Source organism: Carcharodon carcharias, chromosome 2 (genome assembly GCF_017639515.1).
Source record: "Carcharodon carcharias isolate sCarCar2 chromosome 2, sCarCar2.pri, whole genome shotgun sequence".
NCBI lineage: Eukaryota > Metazoa > Chordata > Chondrichthyes > Lamniformes > Lamnidae > Carcharodon > Carcharodon carcharias.
Genome location: NC_054468.1, coordinates 208,247,965 through 208,272,170, shown reverse-complemented (window position 1 = coordinate 208,272,170; position 24,206 = coordinate 208,247,965). Strand labels below are relative to the sequence as shown.

General features: G+C 42.2%; 1 protein-coding gene across 5 annotated transcripts in view; it reads right to left on the bottom strand.

Moving 5' to 3' along the window:
* Positions 1 to 18,702, bottom strand: part of LOC121289819 (CAP-Gly domain-containing linker protein 4-like) — a 362,767-nt gene extending 344,065 nt beyond the window's left edge. For 2 of the 5 annotated variants that reach the window (XM_041209713.1, XM_041209721.1), the window contains exon 1: positions 18,425 to 18,701. The gene's annotated coding sequence lies outside the window, so the exon portion shown is untranslated. Of the gene's footprint in view, positions 1 to 18,424 lie in introns of all 5 variants that reach the window. The other 3 variants (XM_041209695.1, XM_041209704.1, XM_041209738.1) reach the window with 3 other exon arrangements.
* Between the last annotated feature and the right edge of the window lie 5,504 nt (positions 18,703 to 24,206).

The window sequence follows — 24,206 nt, the reverse complement described above, 5'->3', positions numbered from 1 at the left end:
GCAATTCACCATCATCTTCTCAAGGACAATTAGGGATAGACAAAAAAATGCTGGCTAAACCAACAATGCCCACATCCTGTGAAAGAATTAAAAAAAACTTACAGCCAACCCCTCAACCTTGCCATCGAACATGGCTTCTCTATTTACAATGTCTCAATCACAGACAAGGCCATCTCTGATCTGCTCCTTGTATCCTTCACCACTCACAACTCCTTTTCCCTTCCAACCTTACTTCCTCCTGTGACATCCTGGAAAGTTGCACAACAGCATTTTCAAACTCCCAGCCATTCACCGTGATACTTCTGCAGCTATCGGTCTGCTCAATCACTTCCTCACCTCTATCTTTGAAGCCTTTGTTCTCAGTTGAACCCTTAATTTCTCCCACCCTGGTCATTCTACCTGTAACAAAGCCCATCTTCACTTCCATAAGTTCAAGATGTATAGGCTTGAGAATCCATGATTTACAACTGGTTCAGCCATTCTTCACCAAATCTGGCTGGGCCACATCAAGTACCATTAGCCCCTGTTCTCCTCTGCCAAAGCTGCACATTATCCCAGGATCATTTTAGAATGTCAAATGATCTCCAGCTTTTCTTCACTTCTATTCATCTCCCATGTCACCCCTCCCCTCCCCAACAGATGTAAGGAGCTCATGGAATTCTTTGAAACTAGGTTGAGTTCATTTACTCAGCTGCTTCTACAATATTCTTCCCTTCCCCTTGTGCAGCAAGCCAAGCTTCTCCCAAAATTTATCCTGAGTCCATGTTTTTCCCCTTATCCCTCCTTCCAAGCTTACTTTATCCATGTGTCACGAACATTTAGTTGTGATAGTATAGGTTTTCTAAAAAAGCTAATCTTTCTTTTAAATGGACACAAGTAGCCTAAAAAATGGCTGCCAAAAACCATCTGACCTTTTACAACTGCAATGCTTGTCAAGCTTCTAGAAGGCTCCAGGTGGATTGCAAGTAGACATATCCAAACATGTGAAGACATTTGAAATTCAATGCGCATTTCCACAAGGGCAAATAGAGACTTGTTGACAATGGCTACCCTGGAGCTGTGAATAGCTCTTTCCTATCTCAATGATAAAAACAAAAAACTGCAGATGCTGGAAATCCAAAACAAAAACAGAATTACCTGGAAAAACTCAGCAGGTCTGGCAGCATCGGCGGAGAAGAAAAGAGTTGACTTTTCAAGTCCTCATGACCCTTCAACAGAACTCATTCAGTGGTGGGGTCATGGTCCAGGGAGAGGTAGGAGGAAGTGTCTGCGAGTTGACGCTCAGCCTCCGCGAGGTAGAGGTCAGTGTGCCAGACAACAACAGCACCACCCTTGTCAGCGGGTTTGATGACAATGTCAGGGTTGGACCTGAGAGAACAGAGTGCAGTAAATTCAGAGAGAGAGAGATTAGAATGGGTGAGAGGAGCAGAGAAATTGAGACGACTAATGTCGTGCCAACAGTTCTCAATGAAAAGATCAAGAGAAGGTCAGAATCCAGAGGGAGGGGTCCAGGTGGAGGGAGAATATTGGAGGTGGGTAAAAGGATCCGTTGAACGGGGAGAGGACTCCTGCCCAAAGAAGTGAGCCCGGAGACGAAGACAGCGGAAGAAGAGTTCAGTATCGTGCCGGGCCCGAAATTCATTGAGGTGAGGGTGTAAGGGTATGAAACTAAGTCCTTTGCTAAGCACTGAACGTTCAGCGTCGAAGAGGGGAAGGTCAGGGGGTATAGTGAATACACACCTGGGGCTGGGATTGGAAGATGGGGTGGGGACGGAGGGACAGGCAGGGGTGGAGGGTCCCAGATGGGTGTTGGTGTCGATGAGTTGTTGGAGCATGCATTCCTTAGCACTTGAGAGAAAGAGAAAAAGTTTCTTGTTGAGGCATCGGATGAGACAAAGAATAAAATGAAACTGGGGGCACGCGCAGCTTTGAAAAAGGGTACGGCGGTGCTGCTGGAGGGAAAGGTCGAGTGTTCATATGGCGGCGCATGGCACTGAGTGTGGATCTCAGAATGTGACGGGAACAGCAGTCCGAGAAACGTTTTATGTCCCGGAGATACCTGTAATCCTGGGTGGGTTCGAAACATGAGGGGTGGAATTTCAGTTGAAATCCACGTGGGGTAAGTCGGAGACGGAGACAGTCACTGAGAAAGGAGATATGGCTGTGAAAGCGGGTTTTAGTAAACACCTTGTCAAACACCAGGAGAGAAATGGAAAGCAATGAAGGTGAACAAGGCAAAAGAGAGATACGGAAATCTTGTCGCAGAGACGAACAGAACTTCTTCAAGGAGGTAGGCATTTCTTGAAGAGCAGTGGCAATCAATTAAACACAGAGATAAAAACAAAAATCTGCGGATGCTGGAAATCCAAAACAAAAACAGAATTACCTGGAAAAACTCAGCAGGTCTGGCAGCATTGGCGGAGAAGAAAAAAGTTGACGTTTCGAGTCCTCATGACCCTTCAACAGAACTGTTCTGTTGAAGGGTCATGAGGACTCGAAACGTCAACTCTTTTCTTTCCTATCTCACCATCCAGGAAGAATGGGAGCCATTCAAGTTAATCAGAGACATTTAAAAGGTTAATTACCTCGGCTAAAAGACAATGGATGGGACAAGGCTCCCAGACCTGGGCTAACCCAATACCTAATATGAAATAAAAGCAAAATACTGCGGATGCTGGAAATCTGAAATAAAGACAGAAAATGCAGGAAAAACTCAGCAGGCCTGACAGCATCTTTGGAAAGAGTTAACGTTTCAAGTCCGTATGATTCAGAGCCAAGTATGGAAGCATGATTCAACAGTTTGGGATCGTAACCATTTTGAGTTTGAACTATATAAAATCTGGCTGGGAACAGCCATTTTGTGCAGAGAACCCAGAATGCCTTCCGAAGTCAGTTCCAGGCCAAAGCTCTCAGCTGAACTAACTGTGTTCAGCATATGAGAGCTAGGTTTCTCTAAGCCACCAGGAGTCACAGAGAAAGTTATTCAGAATTCATCACTGTTCTGCTGACAAATGTATCCAGGCATCTTCAACTGTCCTTTCGACAGAACCAGTAAAGAAAAGGGACCTTAATTTGTTCCCCAAAGTTACTCTGCCTTTCGAGTCCTAGAAAGAGAAACTCTGAATATTCAACTTCACATGCTATCGCAGTTGCTGAACCGAACCTCAAGTTTCAACTTTTTCACTTCGGGAAGAAGAAATTCAAGCAACAGGCCTGTAACAATACCTCAGAGACTGATTTTGAAATCTCATCTTTCAGTATCTTTTTTCCTTTATCTTCCTCTTAATCTTTGTATCTGTGTTTTAGCTAATAATGTTATCACTTTTACTTAAGTAACATTCAGCAGTAGTTTTGTAATTAACTAACCTTTATTTTGTTTATGAATAAAGCTTGGCTGCTGGATTATTTTTAAATTGATCCACTCGCAAATTAAAAGAGGGTCCCCCACACATACACAATCTTAGCTCATGGACCACTTTGAGGAAACACCTTTTACGTAGTTGTGACACCATGAGACCCAATTCCTGCCATCCCAGCCTTATTTTCACTAAATTACAGGCCACACAACTTCCTTACTTGGCTCCAATGTTAGCTAATATTGTAAATTATTCCCTCTCTTCAGGTTCTGCACACCTCCATTTCAAATCTGCTGTATCAATCCCCTGTTCAAAAAAAACTCTTGACCACTCTATTCTTATAAATTATTGCCCTCTGCAACCTCTCTCTCTTCTCCAAAGTCCTTGAATATGTTGTCAATCCCAACCCCAACAAATGGGTTTTCATCTTTCCCGTAACTTCATGTTTAAACCTCTCCAATCAACTCCTGTCACTGCACTGAAACAGATATAATCAAAGCCACAGCCTGTGACTGTGATGCACTTTCTATCCCCATCCTTGTGAACTTCTCTTCAGTGTTTGATGCGGTTAACCATACCATCCTCCTCCAATGCATTTCTGTTATACAGCTAAGTGGGGCTGCCCTCGCCTGGTTCCATTCTTGCCTATCCAATTGTAACCAGGGAATCTTCTCCAATGGCTTCTCTTCCTGTCCCCAAATCAGTCTCACAAGCCTCAATTCTAGGCCCTCCTATTTCTCAACTACATGCTGCCCCTCAGCAGCACTGGCAGAAGAAATGGCATCTGGTACAAACAAATGCTGACAACACCAAGCTCTACCACACCACCACCTTTCTAGCTCCTCCTACTCCCTCTGTGTCATCAGCCCGTTTGCCTATCATCCTGGCCTGGATGAACTGCAATTTCCTCCAATTAAACAATGGAAATCCCAAAGCAATTGTTTTCAGATCCACCACAGACTCCATTCCCTCACCTGAGAGTCCATCCACCTTCCTAGTTATCTCTCAGGCAGAATCAGACCTTATACAAGATCAACACCCTATTTAATCCTAAACATATCCTATGTGCTCATCGTAAAGACCACCTCCATAGTCACCACCTGTCTCCACCCCTGCCTCAGCCTACCTTCTCGTGAAATCCACACTCATGCTTTTGTTACCTCCAAATTGGATTACTTAAGACTTGCATTTATATAGGGCCTTTCATGACCGCTGGAATTCCCAAAGTGCTTTACAGCCAATGAAGTAAATACATTTGTAATGTAGGCAGCTATTTTGAGCACAACAAGCTCTCACAAACAGCAATAATGAAAGATAGAATTGACCAGATAATCAGTTTTTGTGATGTCGATTGAAGGATAAATTGGCCAAGACACTGGGAGAACTCCCCTGCCCTTCTTCAAAATAGTGCCATGGGATCTTTTACATCCACTTGACAGGGTCTCATCAAAAAGACAGCACCTCCAACATTTCAGCATTCCCTCAGTACTGCGCCGGACTGTCAGCCTTGATTTTTGTGCTTAAGTCATGGAGTTGGATTCCTGGCCAGCCTCACACCTTTTATCTACCATAAACACACTTTCTTTGTATTCCATTTTTGCTTTTTATGTCTCTCCCAGATAACTGGATCTCCACTTTTCCTCGAATTTCTGTAAGCCTTTTCTTTAAACTTGATACTCTATTGTGGCCCATTTGTTAATTGCTGTTGCTTCACTAAACAAGTGAGGACTTTCCTTTTTGGGGTATGTAATGGATTTGGCTTTACAACTGCTTTCCATGTATGTTTACCCATTAAAAGTTCAATTCAGTTTACTGTGATCAATTTATTTCTCATCCCTTAAAAGTTTGCCTTGCTTAAATTTAAAACATTGGTTTGTGAGTCCCTTTCTCCCCCTCAACCCAAATGTCAATTTCAGTAGTCTTATGCTCATTATTCAGAGTATCATTACACTGTTAACTAATTCTGGTTCACTACTCACCTCAAATGTAGTACGGCCTGTTGTCCCCTTGTTGGTCCTAAAACTGTCCCAATACAATGTAGTTCATTGCCTTTACTGCTTGAACTGTTCTGCTTCTCCCAGACAATGTAAACATTAACATTTCCCATTATAATCGTATGACTTCTGCTGTGAACTTCCCTGATATTAGTATTTACACATCTCTCCTCTGAAGATGGGAGATAACTCCCACACCAGAGTTCTCAATCCTTCACTGCTCCTTATTCTACCCATGATGTTTCCACTTTCTTTCACTTTTACTTAAATCCATTCCACTATGCCTTTATTATGATTATGTATTTTATTAATATTGCTACTCTTCCTCCTTTCCCTACCTCGCTGCCCTTTCTAAAGGTCTGTTAGGAAATAGAAAAATAGTTAAAATATATATAATCAAATTGAACTAGGTAAAGGAATAGGTTAGCGCTGTAAGTTTTGCTTTTTAATAGAAAATGGGTAGGGCTTCGTTTACCTAGCAACAAAGCTAATGGAATGATTATCCTTAGGCAATAACAGTCAGTCAACCTGAGTAGGGGCTATAGCTGGCTAAACACACAAATAGAAAACCAAATGACATAGCTTGCTGCTATGTCAGAATAGAATATGAGTTACTTTAGTGAATCACAATGTCTACAGTCTGACAAGATGTAAGGACAGCTGGACAGAATGGGCATTATGAACAGCTTGTTAATAGGTCTTATAAACAGCTTTGGGCAAAAATAAATGATAGAACAGATACAAATAATGAAATTTCTGAGAGTTAGTTTGAAGGCCAAAGATAGAATGTTTCTTGGGGAGGATGGAACTGATTGGGGGAACAGCTTGATAAGAAATGAGGAAAGGATGTTGTAAAGACCAGACTGGTCAAGGACAGAAGGTACATGCAAAGGTTCAGGAAGTTAATAGTAGGTGGATGGCATCAAAGTTGACTTTCACCTATGGCTTCAGCAAAGGACTCAACATTTTATTGGGTTATTTCATAATAAAGTAAATCTTTATAGGGCAAAAAGACTTGTCAATAATCCACCCAGGTCCACCCATGAAAAACAGTATAAAGTAAGAGACCTTGGGTGACCTCTAAGAAACTCTAAAGGAAGACTCCGGTCCAAACTTGAGTGGTTCGAGAAGTCGAGAAGACTTGGGCACCAGGAAACGATGTCGCAGAAGAAAGAAAGAGCTGTCCGTGCATGCCAGCTGTTCTGCCTAACCTGGACTGGTATTCACTTCTTGTCATGTTGCATGTTTTTGCTGTAAAACTAGTGTGTCACTGTTGACCTGAGGTAGCAGAATTTGCTAATCACTTCCAGTGGGGTTTCCATCTTCACTGTCTGTGGCGTATTATGGGTATATCCTAGCAGGACAAAATCACAAATGCGGCAGTCCTCTAAAACACAGACCTCCTGAATTTAATAGCACTCATCAGAGAAGGGCGGCTTCATTGGCTCGGGCATGTCCATAGGTTGGAAAATAGTCACATACTCAAGGACGTTCTGTATGGTGAGGTAGCCAGAGCCAGACGACCAGTAGGATCTCCGTTTCAAGTATGACTGCAAGCATGACATGAAGGGATGGACGTTAATTATCACACCTGGGAGTCGCTAGCTGATGACAGAGGAAAACTGCAACACCTCCTGTGGGCTGGTGTGCACCACCAGGATAGCCAGTGGCTACAGCAGCTTGGCAACTGTTGCCAATGCTGAAAACAACAACCCACAATGACATTTGGTATCTTCATGGGCAGCACTTGTGGCAGAACCTGCCTCTTAAGGACTAGCCTCTTCAACCATCAGCAAAGCTGTGCTATATGAACACGCCCCATCTGAAATAGATTTGTTTGCTGAGTGCCCATTTTTCGTGTATGGAAGGATGATGGAAAATGGAATAGCAACTAATCCCAATTGACTACAAGATTCACAGCAGCAATTAGACTTGTAGTCTTAAAGAAGGAGACAGGTTAAATACAGCTACACTTTTGCAATAGGATAATACATGGTGGTGTATAATAAAACACAAAATTCCATCATGTTTACTTTGAGCAATACCAGGGAGATCTGAAAGAATATGCAGAATTTAACATATGAAAATTGCTGTCAGTGCCTAATTCATTTTCTACTTATTAATTTTCTTACATGTATTATGAACCACTTTGTCAGATTTGATTTGTCTGCAGATATGGTCACAGAAAAAGTTCTGCCATTTGGCCTATTTAGTGTGTGCCAATATTTTTGCTAAAAGTAATCTAGTCTAATCCCATTCTCCAACGTACTCTCCAAATCCTTCAATATACCTCTTTAATTCCCTCCAACAGCTCCTACATGTATATCTCAAATAATTTCCACACCAGATAGGAGTTATGTTCCATTTTGCAGTTTTATCCCTCTCTCACAACAAAGCAGCTTCAATAACAGTTTGAGACAGAATTCTACATTTTAAACACTCTGCATAATGTAATTCTTTTTCTGAACATCTGGCTTGCTTATTACCATCTTGCCAACCAACTTATTACTATCCGCACTATCATAACCCTTCATAATCTTGAAGCCTTCTACAGGATCATAGAATGATACAGCACAGGAGAGCTTTCAGCCCACTGTGCTTGTGCTAGCTCTTTGAAAGACCTATCAACTGGTCTCATTCACCTGCTCTTTCCCCACAGCCCTGCAAATTTTCCCATTTCAATTTCCTTTTGAAAAGTTATTAATGAATCTGCTCCCACCATGCTTTCAAGCAGTGCATTCCAGATGACAAAGTGCTGTGTAATTTTTTTTACCTCACAATGTCTCTGGTTTTTTGTCAAGTACTTAAATCTGTGTCATCAAGCTATTGATCCTTCTGCCACTGGAAAAAGAGCAAATAAGGAAAAGCTATCAAAACACTTCAAGATTTTGAACCCCTCTATCAAATTCTCCTCTTAACCTTATTTGGTCCAAGGAGAATAACCCCACTTTCTCTAGTCTCTCTATATAACCAAAATTTTTCATCTCTGATACAATTCTAGTAAATATCCGTCCCCTATCCTGTCATCCATTCTAAATATGGTGCCCAGAATTGACCACAATACTGCAGCTGGGGCCTAACCAGTGTTTTTGCAAAAATTCAAATCAATATCAATACATTTTTATTGTCCTAAAAGAAATTCGCTGTGGGTACAATTGCTTATGCATAACTAAAATAAAAAAAGAGAGAATTACAATAGCAATATCAAACCCTTTTCGCTACAGAGCAGTGCCAACATCACAGCTGAAAAATAAAATAAAGAGAGGAGAAAATAGAGAAAACGTCTTCATGCTCCTTCTCAGCACAAATACAAAAATGGATATGATTGTGGCTATGTCTCCAAAATATCTCCAATATCAGACGTTGGTGATGTACTGGGATTGGAGATGAGGAAAAATGCAAAGTTTTGGAAAGCTGTCTGATCCTTGGTAGGTTTGGCCTTCATTGCAAAGGAACTTGTGTACAAGAGTGATGGTGTCTTGTTGCAATTGACCCACAGAGTCCGTCGACAGATACTCAGCCGACCTTGAAATCCTTCTATTCTTCTGCTGTAGAAAGTTCAAGGCTGTGGAGACTGTCTGCTTTTGATGGCCCAGCCAAACCTGATACAGAGATATTCTAGCCCAAAAGCCCCCTGTTGAGCAGCAACGTCTCCAGCGCAGGGAAACTCATCTCCCGGGCCACATGGTTGCAGGTCCAACGCCGACCAAAGAACTGATCTGTAGAAGCAGAGAGGGGAAATGACCAATGCACTGCGCATCCCCCGATACAGCTGATATAGCCACGCTGAACTGGGCCACTCCTGCACAACCAATTGCTGTTCCAGGGACTTCATCTACCTGTCCACGTGGAACTCCCTCTCTCTCTCAAACTGCTGCCATTTTAAAAATGGTGCCAAACAAAAATCTCCTTGCTTTGTGTTCAGAGCATAGGAACATAGGAGCAGGAGGAGGCCATCTGCTCTGCCATTCAATTAGATCATGACTGATCATATACCTCAACACCACTTTCCTGCGCTATCCCCACATCCCTTGATGTCATTAGTATCCAGAAATCAATCGATTTCTGTCTTGAACATATTCAATCATTAAGCTCCTACAGCCCTCTGGGGTAGAGAGTTCCAAACACTCACCACCCTCTGAGTGAAGAAATTCCTCCTCATCTCAGTCTTAAATGGCCTATCCCTTATTCTGAGACTGTATCCCCTGGCTCTAGACTCACCAGCCACAGGAAGATCCTATCTACATCTACCTTGTCAAGCCTTGTAAGAATCTTGTAAGTTTCAGTGAGATCACCTCTCATTCTTCAAAACTCTAGAGAATACAGGCCCAGTTTTCACAATCTCTCCTCATAAGACAATCCCGCCATCCTAGGGATTAGTCTGGTGAACCTCCACTACATTCCCTCCATGGCAAGTATATTTTCCTTAGATAAGGCAACCAAAACTGTACACAATACACAAAGGTGCGGTCTCAACAAGGATCTATACAATCGCAGCAAGACATCTTCACACCTGTACTCAAAATCCCTTGCGATGAAGGCCAAACATACCATTTGCTTTCCTAATTGCTTGCTGCACCTGCATATTAGCTTTTAGTGACTCATGAACAAGGGCATCTAAGTCCCTTTGGACATCAACACATATGAACATACGAAATAGGAGCAGAAATAGGTCTCTCGAACCTGCTCGCCATTCAATAAGATCATGGCTGATCTGTTTGAGTTTCGAATTCCATATTCCCATCTACCCCCAATAACCTTTGATTTCCTTGCCTAACAAAAATCTATCTACCTCTAACTTAAAAATATTCAATGACCCCCACCTGCACAGCCTAAAGCAGAGAGTTCCGAAGTGGCACAACCCTCAGAGAAAACATTTCTCCCTATCTCTGCCCTAAAAGGGCAACCCCTAATTTTAAAACAGCGCCGCCTAGTTTTGGGCTCACCCACAAAAGGAAACATCTTTTCCACATCCACCTTGTCAATTGCGTTCAGGATCTTATAAACTTTAATCAAGTCACTCATTACTCTTCTAAACTGCAGCAGAAACAAGCCCAGTCTGTCCAACCTATCCTCATAAGACAACCCGCTCATTCCAGGTATCAATCTAGTCAATCTCCCTGAACCATCTCCAAGGCAGTTACATCTTTCCTTAAATAAGGAGACCAAAACTGCACACAGTATTCGAGATGTGGTCTCACCAATGCCCTGTATAACTGAAGCATAACATCCTTACTTTTATGTTCAATTCCTCTCATAATAAAAGGATAGCATTCCATTAGTCTTCTTAATTACTTGCAGTATCTGCATACTAACTTTTTGTGACTCATGGATGAGAACACCTAGATCCCTCTGCACCTCGGAATTCTGCAGCTGTTCTCCGTAATACTCGGTCTTTTTATTCTTCCTGCCAAAGTGAACAACTTCATATTTTTCCATATTATAGTCCATCTGCCAGATTTTTGCCCTCTCACTTAACCTATCTATATCTGTCCGCAACCTCCTCATGTCCTCTTCACAACATACTTTCCTGCCTATCTTTGTGTCATCTGCAAATTTAGCTACCATACCTTCGCTCCCCTCATCTAAGTCATTGATATAAATTGTAAAAAGTTAAGGCCCCAGCAAAGACCACTGCAGGACTCCTGTCAATCCTGTCAATCAGAAAAAAACCCATTTATGCCAGCCAACCAATCTTCTATCCATGCTAATATGTTACCCATTACTCCACGAGCTTTTATTTTCCACAATAAGCTTTGATATGGTACCATAACAAATGCCTTCTGGAAATTCAAGTACAATACATCTACAGGCTCCCCTTTATCCACAGTGTATGTTCCTCCTTCAAAGAACTCCAATAAATTCGTTAAACATGAAGTCCTTTTCACAAAACATGCTGACTCTTCCCCTAAGTGCCCAGCTATAACTTCCTTAATGATTGATTCTAACACCTTCCCCATGACAGACATCAAGATAACTGACCTATAGTTTCTTGTTTTCTGCCTCCCTCCCTTCTTGAATAGAGGGGTTATATTTGCTACTTTCCAGTCTGATGGAACCTTTCCAGAATCTAGAGAACTTTGGAAACATCAATGCATCTACTACCTCATTTGCCACCTCTTTTTAGACCCTAGGGCGAAGTGCATCAGAATGAAGACAACACTTCCCAACCTCTCACCATTTAAGAAATAGTCTGTCTTTCTGCTTTTTCTACAAATGTGTATAACTTCACAATTACTCACATTATATTCCATCTGTCATGTTCTTGCCCATTCACTTAGCCTGTCCAAGTGCTTTGAAGCCTCCTTGCAAATTCCTCACAACTTACATTCCCACCTAGATTTGTGTCAGCAGCAGTTTTAGAAATGTTACATATGGTCCCCACATCCAAATCATTTATAGATTGTGAACAGCTGTGGCCCCAACACTGATCCTTGCAGTACCCCAGTAGAAAGAGCCTGCCATCCTAAGAATGACCCATTTATTCCTACTCTCTGTTTTCCAACTGTTAACCAATTTTCAATCCATTCCAGCACATTACCCCCAATCCCATGGGCTCTAATTTTGTTTAGTAACCTCCTGTGTAGGACCTTATCAAAAGTCTTCTGAAAATCCAAATACACCTTATCCACTGGTTCTCCTTTATCTATGCTAAAAGTAACATTCCCAAAAAACTCCAACAAGTTTGTCAAACATGATTACCCTTTCATAAATCCATGTTGACTCTGCCCAATCACATCATTATTTCCTAAGTGTTCAGTTATAACATCCTTTATAATAGATTTGACATTTTTTCTACTATCGACGTCAAACTAACAGGTCTGTAGCTCTCCATTTTTTCTCTCCCTCCCTTCTTAAATAGTACGGTTACATTTGCTACTTTCCAGAATCTATAGAATTTTGAAATATAACCACCAATGCATCCACTATTTCTATAGACATTTCCTTCAACAAGCTGAGGTATAGGTCATCAGATCCAGGGGATTCATCAACCTTCAATCCAATTAATGTTTTGACTACTACTTTATTAAAACTCATTTCTTGAGTTCCTAATTTTCACAAGCCTCTTGGTTCCCTAATATTTCTAGGAGATTTTCTGTATCTTCCTCCATGAAGATAGACACAAAGTATTTTAGTTTCTCCGCCATATTATTAAGCTCATTGTTAACTACATTCCTTGAGTTTTGTATCATCTGTGAACTTTGAAATTATGCCGTGTATATCCAAGTTCAGACCATTAATTGTTATGGCACAACAAATAGTAAATGCTGAGCTGCTCACATCCCAGAGGGAAACTTAAGACAGTTGCCACAACTGTTTCTGCAATTTGTACTTTATTTTAAGATGTGTGCCTTGAATTCAGCAGTAATAAGTCCACTGAGTCTTAGAGGTTTTTTTACAACACTAAATGAAACACTTGTTAATAGAAGAAAAGGTTTTAAGCACATACATAGGTCTACAAATTACTACTATAATAACTCCTAGCTCCCCTAATTAATCTGACCTCCATTAAGGCATCAGTAAAAACAACTAAATTTCAACAGACCTAGGCAAAGCACACAATACCCTGGACAGTGGTATTCACAGTGCGTTTTCTTAGCTTCGGTTCCTATAGACAGCAGCTTGATACCTAGAGGCTTTTCATACTTGTTAGATCTTTGAATGCCTTCTTCCTTACACATAACCTCATCTCCTTTATATATGTTTCTCCCTTTTAAATGTAAATTCCATTGTTCCACCATATCTTTACAACTTTACTTTTTCCATAATTTAAATCTTCCATAACACTCATGTTATCAGTAACCTCTGGGAAAAATAAACACACTGGCTTAGCCTTTTTTGGCCAGGTGTAGTACCTTACCATCTCTTTGAAATTCACTGCCCTGGTTTATCTAAAAATGCAAATGTTCCTCACACCTCACATTCTAAAACTCCGACCATGTTTACGTATTTAGCGTTTCAAATATAGTTTTCCTTTTGATAGCTCAAAAGCTCCAGACTAGCTGTCTCTAATTCAAGTCCCCTACACACACACATCCACACAGAAAAACTAATCCAAAACCCACTATGAACCTACTTTTACAATAAATCACAATAATATTATGAAAATTATGATATTTTCATGACAAATATATATATAAAAGACCAGTGGTCCCAACAACAACCCATGGTGGTATATCATTGCACATTTCAGTCTAGAATGAAAAACAGGCATTCACCACTGCTCTCTGCTTTCTGTTCCTTAGCCAATTTCACATCAATGCAGCCTTGCCCCTTTAATTCCATGGGTGTCAAGGTTGTGAACAAGTCAATTACATGGTAATTCATTCAAATGCCTTTCAAAAATCCAGATGCAGTGCACCAACTGCACTACCATCATCTATCTTCTATTTCTTCAAAGAACTCAAGTTAGCCTTTAACAAATCCATGCTGACTTCCACTATTTTTGCAGTCAGAGAAATGTTTCTTTACCTTTTACTTTGTGCTGTCAAAATTTCTCTCTGCTAAGTGATCACATTCTGGTAATGCTATTTGCAACTACCTTTGTATAACTATTATGTGGTATCTTAATAAATACATTTTTTAAATCCAGCTAAGTCACATTCATTTCATTTTCTTCATCAGTCCTCTCCTTTATTTCTTCAAATTCTGAGTTTGTTAATCATCATTGCACTTTAGACATCCATGTTGACTGGCTATGATTAACTCATGCTCCTTCAAGTCCTTAGTCATTTCATCCAATAGATCACTGCCTCCAGCATTTCATCAACAACTGAAGTAAAACTAACTGGCCTATAGTGGCTGGGCTCTACTTCTGTTCTAATTTCCTTCTGATGTGTCTATCTTGAATTTGGTTAACTTATTTAATATCATTTCCCTTTGAATTATAGTACATTCAAAAAATAAAAATACCCGAGAATCTTCTGATTACTGTCAATTTGACCCTATCTGAAGCAAGGGACCGGTCAGTTAGCCAATCAGGATTAGAACTGTGCATTTTTAAAATTTCATTCACGGAATCTAGACATCGCTGACAAGTCCAGCAATTATTGTCCATCCCTAATTGTCCTTGAGAAGATTTGGACGAGCTGCCTTCTTGAACCACTGCAGTTCATCTAGTGAAGGTACTCCCACAGTGCTGTTTAAGTGAGGATTTTGACCCAATGATGATACAAGTCAGGATATGTAACTTCCTGAGGGGAACCTGCAGGTGCTGGTAATCCAATGCACTTGCTTCTCTTGTAATTCTAGACGCTAGATGTCGTGGACTAGGGGGGTACTGTTGAAGAAGCCTTGATGAGTTGCTGCAATGCCTTTTGTAGGTGGTACACACTGTTGCCACAGTGTACCAATGGTGGGCTGAATTAATGTATAAGATAATGAATCGGGTGCCAACCAAGCAGGTTGCTTTGACTTGGATGATGGCAAGCTTCAAGTTTCTTGAGCTGTACTCATCCAGGCAAATAAGGAGTATCCCAAGAAGATCTTGTCTTAGGACTAGTAGATGAGGGAATGGATTTGAAGAGCCAGCAAGTAAGTCATGCACCAGAAAATGCAGCAGGCCTTCCTGAGAGAAGGCAATGAAGGGCTGTCACCAGCTCTCTAGCTGGCAGGAAAGACCCCCACCCATCACCACGGTTTCTCTTGAAACATAGAAACTAGGAGCAGTAGGCCATTCGGCCCTTCGAGCCTGCTCCGCCATTCAATATGATCATGACTGATCCTCTATCTCAAGGCCATATTCCCACTTTCTCTCCATACCCCTTGATGCCCCTAATATCCAAAAAATGATCAATTTCTTTCTTGAATATAGTGACCCGGCCTCCGAAGTGTTCTATGGTAGAGAATTCCATAGGTTGAGCACCCTCTGAGTGAAGAAATCTTTCCTCATCTCAGCCGTAAATGGCCTGTCCCGTATCCTGAGACTGTGGTCCCTGGTTCTAGACCCCACAACCAGGGGAAACATCCTCCCTGCATCTAGTCTGTCTAGCCCTGTTAGAATTTTATACGTTTCAATCAGATCCCCTGTCATTCTTCTAAACCCTAGTGAATACAGGCCCAGTCGAACCAATCTCTCCTCATACGACAGTCTTGCCATTCCCGGTATCAGCTTAGTGAACTGTCACTGCACTCCCCCTATGGTAAGTATATCCTTTCTTAAGTAGGGAGACCAAAACTGCATGCAATACCCCAGGTGTGGTCTCACCAAGGCCTTGGTGTATAACTGCTGTAAGACATCCCTACTTCTGAACTCAAATCCTCTTGCAATGAAGGCCAACATACCATGTGCCTTCCTAATTGTTTGCTGCACCTGCCTATTTGCTTTCATGACTGGTGTACAAGGTCACCCAGATCCCTTTGTACATCCACATTTCCCAATATATCACCATTTAAATAATACTCTGCCTTTCTTTTTTTTCACAACAAAGCGTATAACTTCATATTTATCCACGTTATACTCCATCTGCCTTTTCACAACAAAGCGTATAACTTCATATTTATCCACGTTATACTCCATCTGCCATGTGTTTGCCCACATACACAACTTGTCTAAATCGCCCTGAAGCTTCCTTGCTCCTCCTCACAACCCCGCCCAGCTTTGTGTCATCAGCAAACTTGGAAATATTGCATTTGGTTTCCCCATCCAAGTCATTTATATATATATCGTGAATAGCTGGGACCCAAGCACTGATCCCTGTGGTACACCACTAGTCACCAAGCGCCATCTGGAAAAAGACCCTTTTATTCTCACTCTCTGTTTCTGGTCTGTTACCCCTGATCCCATGTGCTCTAATTTTGCCCACTAGCCTCTTACGTGGGATCTTATCTAAAGCCTTCTTGAAATCCAAATACACCACATCCGCTGGTTCTCTCTTATCTATTCTACTAGATGCATCCTCAAAAAGCTCCAGTAGATTAGTTAAGCATGATTTTCCTTTCATAAACCCATGCTGACATTGTCTAATCTCGTTAATGCTTTCTAAGTGTTCTGTTACCACATCTTTTATAATACACTCTAGCATTTTCCCCACTACTGATGTTAGGCTAACTGGTCTGTAATTCTCTGTTTTTTCTCTCCCTCCTTTTTTAAATAGTGGGGTTACATTTGCCACCCTCCAATCCATAGGAACTGCTCCAGAGTCTTTAGAATTTTGGAAGATGACCACCAATGCATCCAATATTTGCAGGGCCACTTCCTTAAGTACTCTGGGATGTAGATTATCAGGCCCTGGGGATTTTTCAGCCTTTAACCCCTTTAATTTCTCTAGCACCATTTCTTTACTGATTTTCTTCAATTCCTCCCTCTCACTAGGTCCTTGGTTCCCTAACATTTCTGGGAAATCATCTGTGTCCTCTTTTGTGAAGACAGAGTCAAAATATGTGTTCAATTCTTCTGCCATTTCTTTGTTCCCCATTATAATTTTCCCCATTTCAGACTGTAAGGGACCTTCATTTGTCTTTTACGCTTCACATATTTATGGAAGCTTTTACAGTCAGTTTTTATATTTCCTGCAAGTTTACTCTCATACCCCATTTTCCCCTTCTCGATCAATCTTTTTGTCCATTTTTGCTGAATTCTAAACTGCTCCCAATCCTCAGGCTTGCTGCTTTTTCTGGCAATTTTATATGTCTCCTCTTTGGCTCTAATACTATCCCTAATTTATTTTGTAATCCATGGTTGAGACACCTTTCCTGATTTACTTTTACACCAGCAAAAATGTGGTAGAGTGAAGGATATGCCAGGCAATGAGGCTAGAGATTCTGGTGGAATATAATCCTACACTTGATGACCCCCAGCACCTCTTGGGTGCCCAGTTTTGAGTTTCTAGATCTATTACAAATTTAATCCATTTAGCATGGAGGTGATGCCACACAACATGATGGAAGCTGTGCTCACTGTGAACACAGGGCTTTGTCTCTACTAGGATTGTGTGTTGGTCACTCCTACAAATACTGTTGTGGGTAGATGCAACTGCAGCAGATAAACTGATGAGAACGAGGACAGCAGGGTTTATGTACATTTTCTCTCACATTTTCTCATCACCTACTACAGATCCAATCTGGGAGCTGTGCCCTTCAGGACACAGCCAGTTCAGTACGTAGTGATGTTACTAAGCCATTATTTATAATGGACATTGATGTTTCCCCCACCTAAAGTATGTTCTGTACCCTTGTTACTCTCAGTCCTTCTTCCAATCTTCCAAGTGGTGTTCATGATAGTGGTAGAAGAGGCAGTAGAAGAGTGGTAGAACATGATATACTCAGAAATGGTGATGGAGAGGTTTGGGACATAGACTGAAAGGTATGATTCCAAGAGTATGACTATGTTCAGGTAATTGCTTGACTAGCCTGTGGGACAGCTTTCCTAATTTTGGCACAGATCCCCAAATATTAGTCAGAAGGACTTTGTAGGGTTGAGTGAACTGGTTGTGCCTTTGACATGTCCAAAATTGGTGCCTAGCTGAATGTCCTTGCTTTTTCGTGAATGTTTTGTTGCTACTGAGTGGCTTACTAGAACATTTCAGTGGGCAATTAAGGGTCAATCACATTGCTGTGGCTCTGGAATCACAGATAGGTCAAACCGAGTAAGGCCAGCATATCGCTTTCCCTAACGAACATAATGGAACCAGATGGATTTTTATGACAATCCAATAGCTTCATGGTCATTATTACGTCTGATACTTGCTTAATTCCATATTTATTTATTTAACTGAATTTAAATTCCTCAACTGCCCTGATGGGGTTTGCACTCAAGTCTCCAGATCATTAGCCCGGGCCTCTGGATTACCAACTATTAAGATAACCATAAACTACCAAACCTCTAAACGATCACATACCGATGGCCTAATGGCCAGGATGGATTCCGTTAACATTGTATAGCCCAAGGGGCACCGGATGACATTGCGTTTATGGCCCTATAACGGAAGTAATTTGTTTCGAAAAGTAAACATCAGTTCACTGACCAAAAACAAAAAAAAAACGGATCTTCAAATTAAGACACGTTGACCGTTAAAATAAATATCGTCATCCAGCACTTTGAGGAAAGACGTAGCAAATAGTAACGTATCTCACCCTCTGGAGAACCAGTGGTCGGATTTTAGCGCTCGGTGCTGAGAACGGTGACAGACTCTGCGAGTAACATGGTAGCGATGTCAAGTCAGTCACTGGGCCCTGCTGGCTGTCTGTCTCTCTCTCTCTCCCCGACTCCTCCACCGCACGGAGGCGCGCAAACACCTGTGCGCAGGCGCCGCTCCGAGGTGCCGTTAAGCTCGAGCGGCTGGGTGCGTGAGGAGCGGGAGCTGTTGTTGTTTCGTGGCTGTGGTTTACTTGGACGATTAAGACCGGACAGTCAGGGGTACTTAGGATTTGTGTCAAGAGCTTGCAATCAGGTCCCGGTCCCACTCCAGATAGTCTTATTTATTTATTAAAGGGAAAGAAAATCTTTAGGCAGTCGCGCGTTATTGCGAGGGAAACTTTAGTCTGCAGCTGCTCTTTCTCTCTCTCCGTGGTTCGAAAAGCAAGGTAGTTCTCTTTGGTGTCCTAGTTGGCCAATATTTAATCTCAATCTTAACATCAGTTGCAAAGAAGAGTCATATTGGACTCAAAATGTTAATTCCTGCTTCTTTCTCCACAGATACTGCCAGACCTGCTATGTTTTTCAGCACTTGCTGTTTCAGGTCAGATCTTCAGCATCAGCAATATTTTGCTTTTACAGCAGTATCATTGGGACCTCGGTGTGCCCAATTGGCTGCCACGTTTCCTGTTGTAGGGTGTTGGATACTATTCGGTAGGTCTTAATCTTAAATAGATTAACTGTCTGTATCTATTAACCACAAGAACTATATACAGTAAAGTGTTCAAGCCAAAGCCCTCACACTTCTGCTTGTGCACATGTCTCTGTCCAATGCTGCATTGACGAGTAGGTGTGGGATTTGTTCTCTTACATTACTTTGTGGGTGGTACTGTACTCAGTCCCATATTAACCCTGTATGTGCCAGACCTTATACTACACCATCCCCCCGCCAAGTTTTTATGCAATGTATTACAAGTTATTCCAGTTTACCCCTTGTATTTAACTTGTTATTATTACCCCATCTCCCCCCCTTTAAGTGTCTGAATTCATAGGTTCAGGCAGTCTGACCTTATTACTCTTTCAAATCTCGTTCCCACTACTGTCGGAGGAATGGTAGGCTCTGCCGTTGCAGGTAAACTCTGTTGATTTGAAGGTGTTCTGGCATCTGGGTACCTTCCTCGATGTCTCTCCGCTATGCTGTGGGAATAGGCGGTCTAGGGATGAGAAGGAGACTTCTCCTGTTTCTCCTGACTGTACCCTCTGGAATGCCAGCTAGGTCGGACTGAGGTTGATGATAGTACCCTCTCTCTCAAATTCATCCTTTCGTAGCCTTGGTAAGTGTCTGGTGCGGTGCCTTTTGCTGTAGGTGGAAGCCTGCTTGGGCCTGTAGGTTTGCTCTCTTGCTTGGAAGTCCAGGAATCCTTGCTAATCAACGCCAGTGTTAGTTTTTTAGGCAGGATTGGAAGTTGTGTGCAGAGTTTATGCCCATCAGGAGTTCAGATGGGTCAGGCCATAGTGTAACGGAATGGACCTGTAGGTTAGCAGTGCTGTGGGAAAGTCCTCATTCTTTTTTAGGAGGGCTTTTGCAGTGCCTTTTTCAGCCTGCCCATTTGACCGTGGGTATCCCGGGGAGCTGGTGCAGTAGTGGAGGCCGGATGTGGTGGTCAAGTGCACAAAATACTCATTTGAAAATTATGGGCCATATCGGACACTACCTCAACCGGGATGCCATAGCTTGCGAACATCTCTCAGTGCCTCTGTTGTAGTCATATATAGTAGCTTCACCTCAACCCATCTGAAAAAGTAATCCACCACTATAAGGAACAATCTGCTGTTCAAAACAAATAGGTCGATGCCCAGACTCTCCCATGGCCTGCTAAGGAACTGTGTGGGGTTATGAGGCTTCCTATGGTCCTGCCTGTGCAACATACACACCTGACAGTTTGTTATGATGTCTTCAATCACCCTGGAAATGCTTGACCACCAGACAGCGGATTGGGCCTGTGCCCTGCACTTGGTGATGCCCAGGTGGACCTGGTGTATTTTTTGAAGGTTTTCCAGCTGAAGGGAAATTGGGATGACCAGCCGCTCATTGTAGACCAGGAGATTGTCTATGGCTATAAAATGTTTTTGTTGTTCGAACCAAGCTTTCGTGGTACCACTGCTTGGTCTCTGGTGTAGCCACTTTGTTGACAGTAATGGCAGATGCGGGCACACTCCTCATCACACATTTGTTCCTGCACATCTGCTGGAGTTTGCTTGTGGTCACTGGCCAGTGTCTTGTCAATTGGGAGTACACTTCCAGCTCTTCGATGGGATGGATGTCCTGTTTTGTCGGAAGGTCTAATGTGTCCCTGGAAAGTATGTCTGCCATTGTTTGGTTTTTAACTTGGACGTATACCATCTTGGAGGCGACCCTCATGAGGGGCAGGTAGAACCTCTAGACCTGGGAGGCATCCTTGCTAGCTCCTTCTCATCCAGTCGCTTATGGTCTGTTTCAATTATGACCTTGAGGCCGATGATATAGTCTGAAAACTCACATGCCCACATGACTGCGAGGCCTTCCTTTTCCATGACGGCATAGCTCGTCTCACTGTCCAACAGCCCTCTAGGAGCGTAGTAAACCAGTCAGCAACTTCCATTCAGTTGTTCCTGGAAATGGACTGCTCCAAGGCCTGTGGCCGAAGTATCCACTGCTGTGGTGGTGGGCAAAGAAGGTTCGTAATGGGCAAGAATGTCAGTGGAGAGCAGCATCTCCTTGATGCAAGTAAATGCTTGCTGCTGTGAGTCCCAGCGCAATGCCTGTCAAATTTGGTAAAAGTTTTGCTAGCTGGTTCACCTTCCTCAAGAATCGCTGGAGGTCTGGAATCGAGGATGGGGTTGGAAACTTGCTAATAGATTTGGTTTTTTGTGAGTCTGCCATGATGCCTTTATTGCTGACTATGTGGCCCAGGAACTGAATTGATATGTCATCAATTGATCATTCAGCATCAGCCCTGCTTCCTGCAGGTGCTCTAAGACTCCTGTGAGTCTCCTGCCATGTTCCTTCACCGTTGTACCATGAACTAATACATCATCCATGGGGCAAATGACTCCCTGTCTGCTTTGCAAAATGGCCAACATTGTATATTGAGTTATTTTTGGCTCCGAAGTTATTCCAAAAGGCAGAATCTGACAAAGTGGGTAATGAATGTAGTCAGCAGCCTGGACTATTCATCAAGGGGAAGTTGCCAAAACCCAGTGTTGGCGTCCAGCTTTGGAAATACTGTGCTCTTCACGAGTTTAATCAGACAGTTGTCCTCTGAGAACGTGGGATGTTATTGGGAAGCTGTGCCACATCAATGCAAATATGGATGGACCCATTTGGTTTTGGGACAGGGACCATCCTGGAACACCATGTGGTTGGTTGTGTGACTGGGGAAATGACTCCCATGTTTGTCATCTCATCCAGCTGCAGCTGCACTTTTTTCTTGAGTGGGTGAGGAATCTTTCGTGTTGTGAATAGGCAGACAGGATTATCATCCACCCTCAGCATGATCTTTTATGTGTTCTTCGCCCCCAGTCCTGTAAAGAGCTTCAGGAACTCATTTTTGTGCTTGGAGCCAGACCCTTGTTGGTTGAGCTCGTCAATTTTTTGTAGAAGTTTGTGTTCGACACGGGCTTTGTGACTTAGTAGTGAACAGTCCCAGTTGTGGATCACAAGCAGGTCTCTAGAATTCTTTTATCCTTGTATCTCAGTGTCACCTACAGGGTGACTTTCACTGGGAGCTTTATGCCTCCTGCTCCGCATAGGTGTGTCGTGAGTGGCATCAGCCATTGAGTCACCAGCCATAGTTCTCTGTCTGACAGTACTGTAACACTTGCTCCATGTCCAATTTAAAGTTTGTGAGATGGCCGTTAACCGCAATGTCCACATTCTAACATGAAAATCCTGGATCTTTGACCTCACCCGAAAAGCATGGCTGTGTGTCCTCTTGGTGTGCAGTCTCGACCTCATGAATCATTTTTAGGTCTTCTGTGCACTTAGATGTTTTGGCCTTGCACAATTTGCTGAAGTGCCCAATCCTGTTATATTGAAAGGATTGAGGTAAATTGCAGAACATTGATCTCGCCTGTGGAGGCATGGTCGCTCTCCTGATCAGTTAGGGTATTGCTTCCCTTGGCCTGGAATGTCCCTGCTTCTGTACTGTTTTAACAAACTATTAGCTAAGGAATGTGCTAATGGCGACATTAATATCACCACCGTCAACACCCCTTTGTCCTTTTGTCTATGACATCTTTGGCAATCTCTTCTTTGCCTCCACCTATCACTGATCCTCTATCCAGCTCTACCTGTCCCACCTCCCCTCAACCAGCTTATATTTCACCTCATTTCTATATTTCCTTAGTTCTGATGAAGATTCATACAGAGTCAAAACGTTAACTGTATTCCTTTCCGCAGATGCTGTCAGACCTGCTGAGTTTTTCCAGTTGTTTTTCTTTCAGATTTCCAGCATCCGCAGTATTTTGCTTTTATTTAAGAATAAGTCGACAGACTCTCCTGGCTGTTGGACAGACTAATTAAATTTAACCCTTTTGAGGATTTTTTACTTCTTAAGTTAAACTAAACATCAACTGATTTTAGTACTTCTTCAAATCCAGCAGATGATTTGTTGATTCCATGTCTAGTAATAATGTCGTCTGCTAAAGCAGTGTATTAACTTGTTCAGTTTTCTGTCTTTTTATCCAGACCTGAAACAATCATGTATCTAAGGAATCGTTTTCTCCAAAGTCCTCAATTATGTGATTGATCTGGGCTTTGGATAAGTCCACATCCAAATGCAGCAAGATATGGCAAGTAACATTCGCACCACTTAAGTGCCTGGCAATGGCCATCATCCCTTGACATTCAATGGGATTACCATTGCTGAATCTCCCTCTATCAACATCCTGAGGTTACCATTGATCAGAAACTGAACTAGACTAGCCTTATAAATACTGTGGCTACAACAGCAGGTCAGAGTCTAGGAATCCTGCGGAGAGTAACTTACCTCCTGACTCTCCAAAGCCCGTTCACCATCTACAAAGCACAAGTCAGGAGTGTGATAGCGGGAAAGACATAAGAGAACCAAAATTACAAAGAAATTACAGAGAGGTTCAAGAATTATAGTTATAATAGGGGACTATAATTATCCTAATGTAGACTGGGATTGTAATAGTGTAAAGAGCAGAGCGAAGGAAAATTTTGTGAACAGCTGTGTTTATTTGTGCTGCAACACTAGGGGGAGCACTTCCTGCACACATGCAGATGCAGTGTCAGAGCAGCATTTTAGCAGTCAGATTCTTGTAATGGCAAAAATAATAATTGTAATTTTTTAACAGTTTTTTCAACATCTTTCTTTCATGTTCAGTGTTTGAGTATGATGGACCCTATTTTGGAGCTTTATGATGCAGATATTTATGATGGAAAGGTAAAAGCTTGCAAATTATTAAATAAAGCAAATAGTTATTCAATTAGTGATGTATGGAGTGACAGGTTGAGTTTCACCATTAGCAAAAATCAATTAAAAACTACTTTGAAAAGATAAGGTTATTTTGAGAAAAGAATCGTCACCCGATGCGGAGCTTGAGCAACTTCAGTGCTGGTGCAATGCCAAGTGCCAGGAAGGTAGGCTGTACATCCCAGTGATTGGCTGATTGAATCAAACAGCATGTTCCTGCAGTTGTTTGTAATAGGCAAAGTACAGACTGTACTCAACCAGCCCATACTTGTAAAACCCCCCAAAAAAGACAACTATTAGA